Raw genomic sequence first — 14,939 nt, 5'->3', positions numbered from 1 at the left:
GCATTTCTTTTTCGAAATATTTCTAAAGTAGTAAAAGAATCGTTAATGGAGACGTTAAGGAAATCGTTCAAAATGTTTCGATCCCCCTTTCTACTTATGCACCCCTTTATTTACAGAGCCTCCTCCAACCATCCCATCCCACGGCCCAGTCTCCTTGTCGCACTCCGTCGACACCTGAGACGCCAAACATCGCGAGAGTTGGTTGCCTTGGCTGCAGCACACATTGACGCTGAGGGATGTTCAAGGTTTAGCGGCAGAAAATAACAGATTTTGCCCAGCCGAACAGCCAGGGGAGGATGAACACTGCAAGGTAAGGAAACCACCTTTCACCATTCTATCGAAGCAAGTCATCTCGGTTCTTCCGACATGAAAAGAGGGTAGAGAAGACGTTTTGCACTCTGAGTTGGGAAGTTAAGACGTAGCTGCTCTTCCACAGGCATGTGCTGATCTAGTAAACAAACATAGGGATGCATCACTGTCAGAAAAGATGGGTTTAATAATTTACGTAGTACGGCGAATTTCAAATTAGCGTTTTCTTTTTATGCTATGCTTCTCCGCGAGGGTTGTATTAACACAGGCATAGTGCGAAGAAAAAAGACGCGACATCTCACATGCTGTAATGTGCTGACGAAGCTGTGCACACTGTGCGTTGTGGCGGACACAACGAGCGCATCTAGAAGTTCGCCACGTAGTAGAATAACCACATGGTTGAGCCTCGATTGTGTCGATGCATGCATCAATTCGATCATATTTAGCAAATCATGCATGCATGCGTTTTCAGATTGTATATTCTTTATGCCGATGTAATGCAGCCTACATCATAGGGAAAATTGATATTGTAGCCTATATTTTAGATGATTTATTTCCTCTCACCATCTCGTGCGTTTTAACTTACAAGCACAAAAAGACCATAATAGGTTCACACCATTTTCAGTGACGTAGCGGTTTCTCATCTTTTCAATACACTTGATTGTCCTCTAGATGCCAATGTCATCTGGTGCTGTTTCAGAGGCTGTGCAGGTGAGAAGCGTGTAGGTCATTCAGGTGTACTAAAAAATACATCTATCGATCTATCTTTCTATCTTGGTTCATTTTCATTGCTTTTTCTTTTGTTGTTTTTTAACTGTTCAGAGACAGATCCATGTATTCCTGTTACCTACTGTTCAGGGGAAATGGCAACATCATGAAATCATAATAGCAGTCATCACAAAATGGCTGAAGTGTAATGAGTTGGATCAATGATGTGCACAAAAATCAGTTTTCAGCGTGACATGTTACATAAACACATAAACAAGGGGGCGGTGTCTCATAATACAGGGAAGAGGAGTGATCAAAATAGACACCCCTCCATCCGAAGCTTCCATTTATGTTCTCTCATCACCCCTTTCTTTAACCATCTCTCTGTGAAAAGTAAATAAGAGCCCTGGCATGCATGCGAAAGAAGGCTACTAATTGTTATGTAAAGTTTAGAAATGAATAAATTAACATACTGATGGTCACACCTCGAGGGCCTACGCTCCAGTGTATTCATCAGCAGACAGAGCTTTCAGTCTGGCTAATTGTTTGGGGGTGTATGGGATTCCTGTAAATTTCACAACATGCTTTTAAGGGCTTATAACAGGAAGGGACAGAAAAGCGCTTGAGGGTAACTTTCATTAAACTTCTCAAGGTAGAGGAACATTTGAACTGAGTGGGGGACATTCATGTGTAAATGAAAATCTTGTCTTCATTTGATATTAGCCAGCCAAGGTCTTTTTCTTGTGAGAGCAGTTTTCCTGCTTCATTAAGCCCCAAGTTGAGTCTGGTTGCAGATATGCACTCTCAGCTCACATGCACTCCTCTCTCGGTGATGCTATATATTCACTCTCCGCAAAGGAGACACAAATAAGCAGCAGTCCATTAATGCTGAATGGAATTTAACAACAGATTGTCATAGAAATGCATAATGCGAATTCTACTATTTTATGTACTTTTTATATTTTATTTACTTATAAAGTGGCAATGATCATTCTTGTCCTTGTATGCACTCAGAATAACGCCGTCATATTTTTCCTGTTGCTTTCATCAGCATTGGTCATGATCAACTAATCGCTGTCATTTGTGATTACAGGCTTAGACGTTTTATTGAACGAAATTATGAAAATTGCTGGCCCATTTAAGTACCAATAATCTCTAGAGTAGATAAGAAGTCACAGGTCCTGCAAGCAGCCCAATGGAGAATTCTAATTGTTTTTTTTTAATGAAATGTAGAAACATAATTAAAACAGCTTTTATATTTATTTAATGTCTGTAACTGCTTACTTTATTTGCACTTTGAGGGTTTTATGATAATAAAACTAATATATATATTTTTTGAGCTGTCTGAAGCCCAGTAAAACTTATCACGGAAAGTGAAGAGATTTTAAGAGATTGACACTGCTGCTTCCACATGTAGCCAAGTTGCTTTATTGCTTTTCACTTTGCAAGTCTCACAGCATTCAGTCAGTATAAATAATCATGCATATTGGGACTGTTATTGCCAGTCAATATTACACGATATCATAACAGAAACAAACTTGCATACATTTTTATAAAATCTAAAACAGGTTGGGTAAACACCAATAAGGAACAAAATTAAATAATTAAAGGAACAAAACTCTTATTCAACAAGAATAATGCAGATTTTTTTTTTATTTTTTTTTTGCAGGAAATGCATATGACAGACAGCAGAGTTATGGAATGAATGTGAGCTAAAAAAAAGTGCATGTCTGCACCATTTCTCTTTATTTCACAGTGATACAAGTCTGTCTATCTAATAGCTTTGGTCATTTTCTAATAGACAGTTGCCCTAAAAAGTATTTATACACAATCAAGTCACACTTAAAAATGTATACATTTTATTGCATCGATAATAAAATATAAGTGCAGCCTCACTGTCCAAATATGTTTATGTCTTCGTCATTTTAGTAAATGAGCTTCGTTAGAGCTTCACGATTAATTGTTAAAAGATCACTATGTTGATTCAAACACCCACTCAATCTTATTCCTACATGACAACGTTTCACCTGTGCCTATTAAAACTTTGACTATATCATACCAGAACATTCAAAGCTATGGTTGGCATTGCCGCTGATTCAGAGAGAACAGTTATCATGTTAAGTAAAACCGCTTCACAAACAGTGTTTTCAACCATACAGTATCGATATTGCGTTACAAATATTCTAATTATCTCAGAAGGGTTAAAAGTTTATAGTTTGGATATAAACACTAATGTTTAACATAGTGATCAAAATAGAGCAAATCACCTTTTGAAATTAACTTGGTTTCTCAAATAACGATTGTTTCAATTACATTGTTACGCCTCTAGGGGGCGACAAGTGGCTTACTTTTTGTTATTGAATCATTCACTCAAACCAATTTAAAAAAAATTATTAGCCTAATTCAAAATAATTAAATCTTTTTGAATGGACTGCAAAAATTAACGTTTTGTCAGAACCTCTAATAAATTAAATTTTATTTTATGTAGTTGTCTGTTCAGAATCGAGGGAGAATCGTGATCTCTATTTGAAACAAAAAATCGTGATATTCATTTTATCCAGAATCATGCAGCTCTACTCTGTTTTTACTAGTTTTTGTCCATGTTGCCCTTTTGTTTCTTATTCTTTATTAATTGTGTTTGTTGAAATGCTTTTAGAGAGAGAAATGGAGAAAGATGAATGGTTTCAGTGGTCCAGCTGTCTTTCGAGTGCTGCTCACACGCACCTGCCTGTTTCTCATTAAATTCTGTCTGCTGGCCTGTAGCTGATAGTGAGGGCCTCCTCTCACATGTAAACTGTGTGGCAGTCTGGATCAGTCATTATGTAACAGTCTCTGAAGCCACAAGCCTCTTGGTCTCACTTTACATTTGGTCTTTTAAAAAACTTTAAACTTGCAAAGTTCTTTCTGTAAAAAAGCCACGGAGCGATATTTGAATAGTTAAGCAACACTTAATGGGTTAGTTTACCCAAAAATGAAAATTATCCATAATTTACTCACCTTCAAGCCATCCTTGGTTTATATAACTTTATTCTTTCAGCCAAACACAATCGGCGGTATATTAAAAATATTCTGGCTCTTCCCAGTTTTAATGAGAGAGCATACCTTTTTTGAGGCTCATAAAGAGAGAGAATACCTTTTTGAGGCTCATAAAAAGCGCTTCCATCCATCATAAAAGCAATCCTTACGGCACCAGGGGGTTAATAAAGGCCTCCTGAAGCGAAGCGATTAGTTTTTGTAAGAAAAATATCCATATTTATAAGCAATAATCACTGGTTTCCGGTAACGGCCGTATGCAAGTCGAGTTCCGCACGTAGAGTGAGTAGCCTGTGACTTAATGAATTGAACTCTGTTTAATTAATTGTTTAATGGTAATATTTGTTTTTATGTTTAAGTCTCTTAAAGCCCTGATATACTCAGCGATGTTCTTTTTTTTCATTCTTCACTTAGGGGTAAAATGAAGTCTGAAACATGTGACCAGTGGTATACTGTTAGCGAACATCCTGACGCTGCCCACACTGCTGAGAGTGGCCTTTAGATATGTGCTGCACACTTTCCTTTCAATAACAACAAAAAACAAAACAAAAAAAATTACAGCAGAGAGAAAACAGTAGTTAAGAAAGCATCTGATCATAGTTGTTGATGTGTTTGCTCGAGGTCTGCGATTAGGCACTCCAGTAAAGTCACGTCACGTTTATCTGTATAGCACTTTATCTTTAATAGATTTCTTTAAAGCATCAGCTTTAGAGTATTAAAATGAAAAAAAAAGTGTCAGTGCAATGGTTAGTGTTTGGCACGGCAAACCCTAATGCTCAAAATAATGAACTGGTTTGAGTAGGACAAACTTAAATTAAACTAATTAGTTCAGTAACATTAACTTTTATGAGTATTTAGCACTTTCTCTTTCTTTCAAGTTCACAGAACTGATATATTTTAAGTAAACTGAACTGTTTCATTGTTTTAAATTTTATGAAATTATTTCTTTTAATTTAGACGAACTTAAAGTTTAACTGAAACGCCTGGGATATCTATTTCCCAGCATGCTTTGCCGATAGCACTCAAAAGGGAGAGTAAATGCAAAAAATAAGTCTAATATAATGTTTTTTTGTGTGCAAGATTAATGTTAAGTGGGTGATTTAGTAGTGATTAATGTTTTTTTAGGCTAATTTAGAAGAATTTCTGTTAATGTTGGTTTTAGATCATTTACCATCATGGTGACAAGTGGTGCATGCAGCTTAATTTGAGAGCAAATAAAACCTTTATATTGCTGCACTCATACAGCAAGTGCTACTTTATAACAAACTATTGTTAACAAGTTATCAACTCAGAATGTTAGCAAACTAGCTTGTTGAAGCTAGCTAAGTTTATACTAATAAAAGAGTTCACATTGAAATTACATGAAAGTTTTAAGTTAAATGTATGAATTAGTGTACTCAAACATTTCAAGTTAAGAGCAATTAAAATGTATAAGTACAAAATAAAAATCTGCCAGTTCTGCTTATTTAAACTTTAAATTTTTTAACTTAAAAAATTTGAGGCAACTGATTCGGGTTTACAGTGTAGAATTACAACTTCATTTTCTACTACAAAGCTTCTTTTCAGTGTGTTCACCTTCCTATTATACATAAGCACCACGGACAAATGGTAGTTCAAAGGTGTTGTTTACATGCCGAAGCAAATCTTTCCGGAAAGTTCGCTTTGGCAAGCTGTTTCGAACTCCAAACATTTTTTTGCCTGATTTTTTTCAAAATGACGTCACACCAGTTTAACTTTGCTTGTAGTATATTTAGGCCTTTATGCTCACCAAGGTTGCATATATTTTTTCATTTATCTAAAATACTGTAAAACATGTAATTTGTAAATTTAGGATCAATGGTTAATTTAAAATAATTAAATGAAACAAACTTCTGAACGGTAGTGTATTTAGTCATCGTTATTATTAAAAAATTATTTAATATTATTATTTTTTTTTATTGTATTTTGTATCAAAGTTCCAATGTCTTTTTAAAGTGTGGTTTCAGTGTACTGAGTGTAGAAATACTTTTTCTGGCCATAGTACATACTATACTATACTTTTTGTGGCCATAGTACATACTTGGTGGTATTTACACGTTACACGTTCTACATGCTGTGTAAAATATATTTGTAAGTTACATACTATGTTTAATCCCAAATTGCTGCTATTGTTTTCATGGAAAATCATTTAGTTGACATTACTACCGAAAAGAATGGATGACCCTCACATAAATGTCAGTGTAAACATTTCAGCTGATTGCTTTCACTGTAAACTTATTTCCTAGTATTACTGTATTTGGTATGCTTCCTAAAATGACTTGTTTAGGTCAGTTATAAAACCCTGTTGCACATTAGCTAGTCTTAAAAGACCGGTGTCTAAACACAAGAGACTTCCACAGGCTGTCTCAAATGTAATTAAGGGAGGCCCTGCACTTTTTTAATCCACTGGCCGGTTTATTTAATGTCTCATTGTGGGGTGCATGTGAACTATTTGCTGTTCCCATAGAAAAGATTCACAGTAGCTTTAACAAATAATTGGATTTGGAGGCACCGAACTGAACATTAATTGAAGCTGACAGTGTATTTGACATACACGGTCATTACACAGTGTGTTTAAACCATGACATTACCCCATATAGGGCGTTATGCTGGTAAGGGACGTTACGATGTTGACTAGGCAATTATGATGTCAGGTAAAAAGACTCAATTTGTTACAAACACTGGTTGACCTTGTTTCGAATAGGCATCTGTGAGTCATTGAACAGGATTTCTTTTTTCTCTCCCTCTTATTCTTTCTCTCTCTCCCTCCCATCTGTTTCTGCTTATATCTCTGTCTATTATTGAAAAAGCTTGAGTCACGTACATTCCTTGAAAACCATGAAATTTCTACATAGCCATGAAGACATGAAGTTGTGGGTTGCTGCAAGGAAGTCCACACCCTGAATGCCTAAGCCACCCAAAAATGAGAGCCTCCTGGAGACTTGACTTAGCTAAAAACTATGGCCTCTCTATCTGATATGAAAAGAACAGCATATCCCAAATGATTTTGACCCAGACATGCTTTAAATAAAAAAAGACAATATCCACATTCTTATCTCTGGCATAATAATTTCATGGTTGAGGCCACAGTGTGTATAGATGATAAAGAACAGTGACGCTTCAGCAGCCAGGTTCAAGCTTGGAAACATGCTGAGAGAGAGAAATTCTGAGAAAGGCACCCATTTGAAACACCCCAGACTATTTTTAACCCTGCCCCAGAATTCCCATGGGAGCACAGCACACATTTGTGAATGGCTACTGTAGTCTGTGCCATTGGCGCTGTGTGTGTACTACAAACCCCCCGAGGAGATGCAACGCACATTGACGGATGCAGTTGAGCAATCTAAATTTAACCCCCGCAACTACTCTAACCCCAACGAGCCTCTGACTGGGGACACTTTTGTTGCATAGTGACTATGTGAACAGGTCAGCCATGAGGATAACAATTGATATGTGGCTGTTTTTTTGTTTATTTGCCAGGGATAAAACTATCTCCTGGATATTGTGTTCAAATTTTTAGTTCAACTTTAAAAGTTTTACTTTAGTCATGTCATTTCTATTCTATAATACTCCATTTAAGATTATTCTTAGATCTTAGAATTATGGTTAGACAATTTTGTGCATTATTCTATTTTGTTCAATTACAATGTGCTGCTCAGGTGTTTCTACTAGTGTACGTATTTATTAATCATTCTTTCAGGCTATTTTGTCCGGAAAATGGCATTTAAATTGGCTTAATAGAAAATAAATTCAATATCTTGCATAAGCACACCTGTTGCAATGGATATATGCCCACACCAATATGAAAGGCCAAGTTTAGTGGCACCTACATTTTATTTTATTTTATTTTAATGCAAATTACATCTTATGATAGATCTTGAGTTAAGGTCGTTGTATGTCTTAATGTGAATGGCAGATTAAGATTACAGATGACAGGTTCTTAATGTTTAAATACGTTAGTTTTAATGATGTAATTAGCAGATCTCGAAAAAAAGCTTATCTCTTAATAACAGATTTTCAGGACAAATTAGTGATGAAATTAGACCAATACGCCCTTTCATTGTCCATCCATGCAACAGCACCACTCTATTATGGCAAAGAGGATAACAGCCAAAAATGTCCCATATGGCATTCATTGATGTTTCTGGTTATGAATGACATTTCAGTTGCTAATTTTAAGTGACATTTTGGGGTTTAATCTTATAAGCGTGTAGGCCTGCTAAAAGGCTTATATTAATAAGCATCGATACAAGCCAATGTTTATAAAATATCGTTTAAGAATGTCAGCTCATTAATATAAAATGTCTGTCATTGTTTTTTGTTTTTAATTAATCCTGATGCATAGTCAATGAAGCACAAAAAACAAGACCTCAAGACATTACATAATATTAATGGTCCTTCTTTTTTCTATTTGACTGACTGGCTCTATATTTGGTCTCTGTTAACTGTCTCAAATCATATTTGCTATCTGAGTCAGGTCATGTTTGTCTAAAACACACTGTTTGGCATCGGCTCGCATGACCGAGTCTGTCCAAACAGATAATGTTCTTTATGAGCTGTCACATGTTTTTTTGTGGTACCCTGTCTGTCCCTTTAAAGGCAGAAAGGTGGGAGGAGCTTCCTGAGGAAACAGGTGTGTGCTGATAGGGATGATGTCATTGTTTCAGAATTACCTGGAAAAACCTGCATGATTGTCAGCAAGATGTACACATTCCAGCTGCTCCTGACCGGATCACAGATGTCTGCCAGACAGGCGCTGTAAGTACACAGAGACAGGATTAAGCCTTATAAGAAACTTCTTTTGTCAGCCTGAGGGTTTGTTTTACGTGAACCGTACGCCAGAGAGCTGTAGCTGACAGGTGCGATTGCAGTGTTTTAAACATTTATTGGTTGCTTTTTCATCTTTAAACAGGACATTCGGTTTCTGTTTGTGTTGATAATGAACAATACTTTCAGCACTAGGCTCTATATGGAAATCATCATAGATTAACAATTCGGCTTTTTCCTTGGAGTTGTGACCCTGTTAAGTTTTTTACTTTTAGACAGTTTAACTTGGTCTTTGTCATTGCACAGATTTATTTAAGCTGTGTTTAATGACATAAAGTGGTCCGCTTTGCTCAGATCTGTTTTAAATACCATGAGCTGTTGCGCTTTTTCAGAATATGAAAAATGAGACCTAGAGCAGATAGGAATCTACTGCAGGAAATTGCTAAAATATAGGGCTCAGAAACATGCAATGAAAACTGGTGAAGAAGTAAACAATAAAATTCCAATAGTGACCTATTTTCCATTCTGGTGTCGTATTTATGGAGCAGGTGTAGTTTTAGTCAGACAATGAGTTAATACATAAGAAGCCTTTTTGCCCTCTGATGTCATTACGGTGTGAGATAATACTTGACAACAGCCCTTGTGTTGGGCAATCACATGACCGAGTGAGTAAAGCATGCCTCGCTGTCCGGGAGGTGTCACTCAGTAAGGATGATGTCATTCAGGAAGTAGATCAAGTAAAGCAGGAATAGTTACTCAGACATCTGAGTCACCCGGATCGTCACTCCAGAATGATGTGAATGCAAATTTTGCGTTACATGAAGTGTTTGGGTTATTGTTCTGGGGTTTAGATGTGAAAACCTACAGGAAGTACCGGTTTCCCCTCTCGCTTCTCTTCCTCTTGCCAAGAGAAATAGGGTTATACATTTTTATGCATAAATTGTAGCCAGTGTGCCACAAAACTGAATAAGTGTTAAAAAAAGTTACATGATTTTTTATAAACACTGTTAATGTTGAAGTTAAATGCAGAGATACTGTATAGTTTATCATTTAAATATCAACCAGGAAGAATAGATAACATTTCTAATGGACATTAGAAGGTCAACAAGTAATTTTTGCTTTCTAACATTTTCATATGGTACTTTTTCTTGTTCATGTTTTTGGAGCCAGTTAGTTTTTTTGTGCCATATGTTCAGTAACATTATCACTTTTCTCAGAAAAATTTAATGATTTTGTCACTGGTTCAATACAAGCATTATTGCCATGGGTGAGTGGAGATGCTATGAAGATGCTGAAATTTTGTGTCTTGTTTGCTATAATTCCCTAACCAAAATCAAATGTTTCTTCTGGGACAATAGGGGGACAGTCACCATTAATGAATGCAGTTGTGAAGTTAGGACAACAATTTGTCATGCCTTTGGGACGGGGGAGGAAGCAAGTGGTGGAACTAGGAGTGCAAGCATTATGAATGAAACCTTTTGTTTTTGAACTTGAGCTTTTGTCTTTTCAGTGAATAGCCCATTGTTGGAAACTGTATGGCTTTTCCCTCTTAAATTGACACTACAAAAATATTGTTGTTGTATTTTTTTTCTTTCCCTTTTTGTTATTTTGAGGTAGGTTATTTTCTGTGAAAAATCGTTAGTGATTATGTTGGATTGTGGGTTTTCCTTTCATGTTTTTTTTTGTGTGTGTCACAAGTTGTTTTATTCCTGTGCAGACTGGAAGATATACAGTTTTTTTCTTGGTACATATTTTATTTCACATTTAATAACCCATTTATGTGCATGGATGTGTAAGAACAGTAGCCTCGTTTCTGTCTGTAATAGAATGGGCTAGAACCTGTTTGGTTTGTTCAGCACAAACATCTCAAAAATCTCTGACAACACAAAATGCCATTGTTTATTTGGAACTATCCTGTTATTCCACCTCCACCTTTCCCTGGCAAGCTTGTGAAATGATTAGTGAGATTGTTTGAGACAAAATGTATATTAAATCCATGTCAGAAATGGCCTTCATCATGGTTTATATGGGCTTCTGGTGTTCATGCTTTGGTGTGGTCAAATCTTTTTCATACTTAAACATCTATTACAGTAACCACATCAGTCTGTTTTTCAGAAGAAAAAGCCTTTAACATCTGCCAATGTAAAGTTCAGTGTGGACTGGCCCTTCCTTCCCTCCCTACCCTTCCTTCCCTCCCTACCCTTCCTTCCTTTGTGTGGCCACTGAAAACCAACTATGAGCTTAGACTGGCTCTCTGTGAAAAAGCATTGCATACTCTTATTAGCCAATGGAAAATCTGGGTGTTGATGTAATTTTTTTTTTTGGACTGATATGATCCATTTAAATCTTGAATCTATATTACAGCATACATTTATTAGAATATACTTGATGAAAATTTAAGTTCTACCAAAAATGAACCGTCATAATTTCCGCACCCTCATGTTGTTTCAGACCTGTATGAATTAAGTTATTTTGCTCAACACAAAAGAAGATTTTTTTTTTTAAGAATGTTCATATTCAAACAGTTTTGATGACCATTGACATCTATTGTATAGACAAAACAAACAAACACTTCAGACATTTCTCAAAATATCTTCTTTTATGTGCACAGAAAAAAAAGAGAGTTTAATTTTTGGGTGAACTATGCCATTAAGGAGTTATATAGTGTTGTTGTGATTGCATTCTCAGTCGTTTTTTGCTGATCTACAAGTAGTTCCCTTTCGAACGGTCACTTCGTATTGCGTAGCTATACGCAGTGGGGAAACTCCTTTTCCTCGATTTACTGAAGCCTTTATGTAAAGCGCATTTGCAGCTGCACAGCTAGAACATGAGCGTCTGGCTCGCTCATAGGCTGCTCTGCGGCAACTGCACATCCAATGGCGCGGGCGCCTCTGACGTGCGACCAATGAGATCACCCTGCATCATACACGTCAGAGCCCGCCGAGGGGGCGTGACCTCGGTCTATAATAGTCCCCGAATTCGCCATTATAGCAGATTTTTACTCCTTCAGCGACAAACTTCACGTCTCTGACCATTTATTGTGCCTTCGCCGTCGAACAAGCCTTCAGCCTGAGCGAGCTACAGTTCAGCAGACGACACATTCAACCGTGTTTCTCCTGACGCCGTCTCTCCTGTCGCTATCCGGCGATATCCTTTTCATTATTGTTTGCATATCTGTGTGTTTTATCTGTACGTGCGTTGTTTCAAATGCCTCATGTCAACTTCTGCACCATGTGCGGATGCAAGCTGCATGAGGCGGACGAACACACGGACTGCATTCCTTGCCTGGGACTTCACCACACGGAGAATGCACTGTCGGCCGGCGGATGTGCGGCCTGCGAGAGCATGCCCATCTCCGTGCTGCGAACTCGGCTAGCCCTCTCCCGTGATGGCGACGCCGCCTCATCCACGCTTCCCTCTACGGCCGAAGAAGAAGCGTCGCAGCCAACGGCAACCGGAAAGTATGGATGTTAGTGAACGCACGCCGGCCACGTCCCCGCGTGCCTCACTCTCTCCAGCTCCTTCATCTCCGGTCCTGTTCGAGGTTCCTCGACGCCCCAGTATCCAGCACCGGCCACTTCGGCCCGGCAGTGAAGGGGTTCTCGGAGAGATACACCGAGGCACAGAAAGCGTCCCAGGCCATGCGTCACTTCTTGCCTAAGCGCTCTAGCTCGGCGTAGTCGGCACAGTCGAGAATCGAACTATTAGCTCACAGGGATTTGATTCTCAGCCATCTAAAATGCCTGGGTTTTTATGCGATGGCGGGAGACCTACTATTATGGGCACAAACCAACCTGAGCTCACTGAGAGCAGCGCATATCCCAGGCGTCCAGAATGTGGGCGCGGATATGCACTCACGGGGCAACACTCCCCTCGGCGAGTGGTCCCTGACCCCACAGACGGCCAGTCTGATATGGAAGGTGTTTGGAGAGGCAGAAATAGACCTTTTCGCCTCGAGAATCAACACCCACTGCAAACTGTTCTTCTCGAAGGACAGGGACGCGCTGGCCCATGTCTGGCCCAACCGTCCCCTTTATGCCTTTCCCCCGTTTCAATGATTCCACAAGTCATCAAACGGGTCAGAGAGAGCGGGTGCCCAGTCCTTCTGGTGGCCCCTCTCTGGAAAACCAGACCGTGGTTCCCAGAACTGGTTCAGTTATCGGACACAATCCCATGGCCTGTTCCTCTGAGGAAAGACCTCCTCACACAGGCGAACGGGACATTGTGGCATCCGAGACCCGATTTATGGGCCCTTCATGTTTGGCCCCTCAACGGGTACCCAAGGACCTTCCTTAGAAGGTCTTAAGCACCATATCTGAAGCCAGGGCCCCGTCGACTCGGCGCCTTTATTCTTCGAAATGGTCGGGTTTTTCAGGCTGACCCGGAGTCATGTGAGATATCTGTGGTTCTCTCATTCTTACAGGAGCTGCTGGATGCGGGTCGCTCAAAGTGTATGTGGCAGCCATAGCAGCACATCATGTTCTGGTGGCTGGCCAGTCACTGGGAAGAAACGACCTGGTCGTGAGATTCCTTAAAGGTGCTAGGAGAATGAACCCCTCGAGACCTCCGTCTGTGCCGTCTTGGGACCTCTCCATGGTCCTGAGGGCTCTGAAAGGTCCGCCTTTTGAACCGCTCCAATCGGTTGATCTAAAACCTCTCTCGCTGAAGACCGCTCTCCTTATGGCGTTGGCATCTATCAAGCGAGTGGGAGATCTGCAGGCGCTCTCTGTGAGCCCTCCATGTTTGGAGTTGGGTCCAGATGACTCCAGAGTCATCCTCAAGCCCAGACATGGTTACGTTCCTAAAGTGCTCTCAACACCGTTCAGAGCACAGGTGGTGACGTTTTCAGCCCTCCCTCCTTCTGCAGAGGATGGAGAGGTTAATCTTCTCTGCCCTGTCAGAGCGCTGAGAATCTATCTGGAGCGTTCTGCGTCTTTTAGACAATCAGAACAGCTTTTTGTCTGCTTTGGTGGTAGATCCAAGGGGGATCCAGTCACTAAGCAAAGACTGTCTAGATGGATAGTTGATGCTATTTCTATGGCTTATACCGCAGCGGGTCAAGTTTGCCCTATCGGCATCATGGCCTATTCGACCAGAGGTATGGCCTCGTCATGGGCTTGGTCATCTGGCATTCACATTAGTGATATTTGTGAGGCGGCCGGCTGGTGCTCGCCGTCCACATTTATGAATTTCTATAAATGGAAGTGCCTTCCCTGCAGGCGAAGGTGTTTTCGGTATGATTAAGACCCGTCGGTGGCCGGTATTGTCATGTATTACTGTGCACAATCACATTCACATATATATATAAAACCCGCTGCTGGCCGGTTGTATTCCTGCATAAACCCGCTGTTGTCGGTTAAATTCACATATATAGAAAACCTGCTTTTAGCCGGTTATATGAGATATATAAAACCCGCTTTTGCAGGTTATATTCCATACATATATAGACCAGCTTTGGCCGGTTATAGTTCATATATAAACCCATGTAATATTTTAGACCTGATGGTATCTGGTCTATTTATACATAATTATGCGGTTATGGCTTGTTCTGTAGGCTCAGGGGTCCTGAGTTGCAGTGCAGCCAGTTACCCAGTGCGGTGTTTTGCATGGCGTCCCCACTGCGTATAGCTACGCAATACGAAGTGACCGTTCGAAAGGGAACTACTCGGTTACTCACGTAACCTCAGTTCCCTGAGTTAGGGAACGAGTTTTGTGTAGCCAGCCGCACTATAGTAGAGCTGCACGATTATGACAAAAATCATAATTGCAGATTATTCCCTTGAAATTGTAATTGCGATTATTAATTACGATTATCACAATTTACATTGAATATATACAGGCATATTATAATACATGTTTACACAAAAATTGTTAACACACACAAGTACTGTCCCCCTTTACTTAACATACACATAAATTGTATGACTCATAGTAAAGACTAGAAAAACATTAGGACCATGGTAAAGCAATTAAATAGCAGTCCCAAACTAGTTTTTGTTAATAAAATGTTGATATGAGCCACCACAGTCATTTAATAATATAAAAAAATAACACAAAGTGAAAATAAAGTGGCATTTTGGGGTTATGGAAACGACAGTTACCAT

General features: G+C 39.2%; 1 protein-coding gene across 4 annotated transcripts in view; it reads left to right on the top strand.

The window, feature by feature from the left end:
• The first annotated feature begins 209 nt into the window (after nt 1-209).
• usp54a (ubiquitin specific peptidase 54a) overlaps nt 210-14,939 on the top strand; it is a 69,825-nt gene continuing 55,095 nt past the window's right edge. For 3 of the 4 annotated variants that reach the window (XM_077237180.1, XM_077237178.1, XM_077237173.1), the window contains exon 1: nt 8,722-8,826. The gene's annotated coding sequence lies outside the window, so the exon portion shown is untranslated. Of the gene's footprint in view, nt 311-8,721; nt 8,827-14,939 lie in introns of those variants that run through there. The other variant, XM_077237176.1, reaches the window with a different exon arrangement.

Source organism: Siphateles boraxobius, unplaced genomic scaffold (assembly GCF_051911475.1).
Source record: "Siphateles boraxobius isolate OS27281-9 unplaced genomic scaffold, OSU_SipBor_1 20, whole genome shotgun sequence".
Taxonomy (NCBI): Eukaryota; Metazoa; Chordata; class Actinopteri; order Cypriniformes; family Leuciscidae; genus Siphateles; species Siphateles boraxobius.
This window is presented reverse-complemented; position numbering and strand designations above follow the sequence as displayed.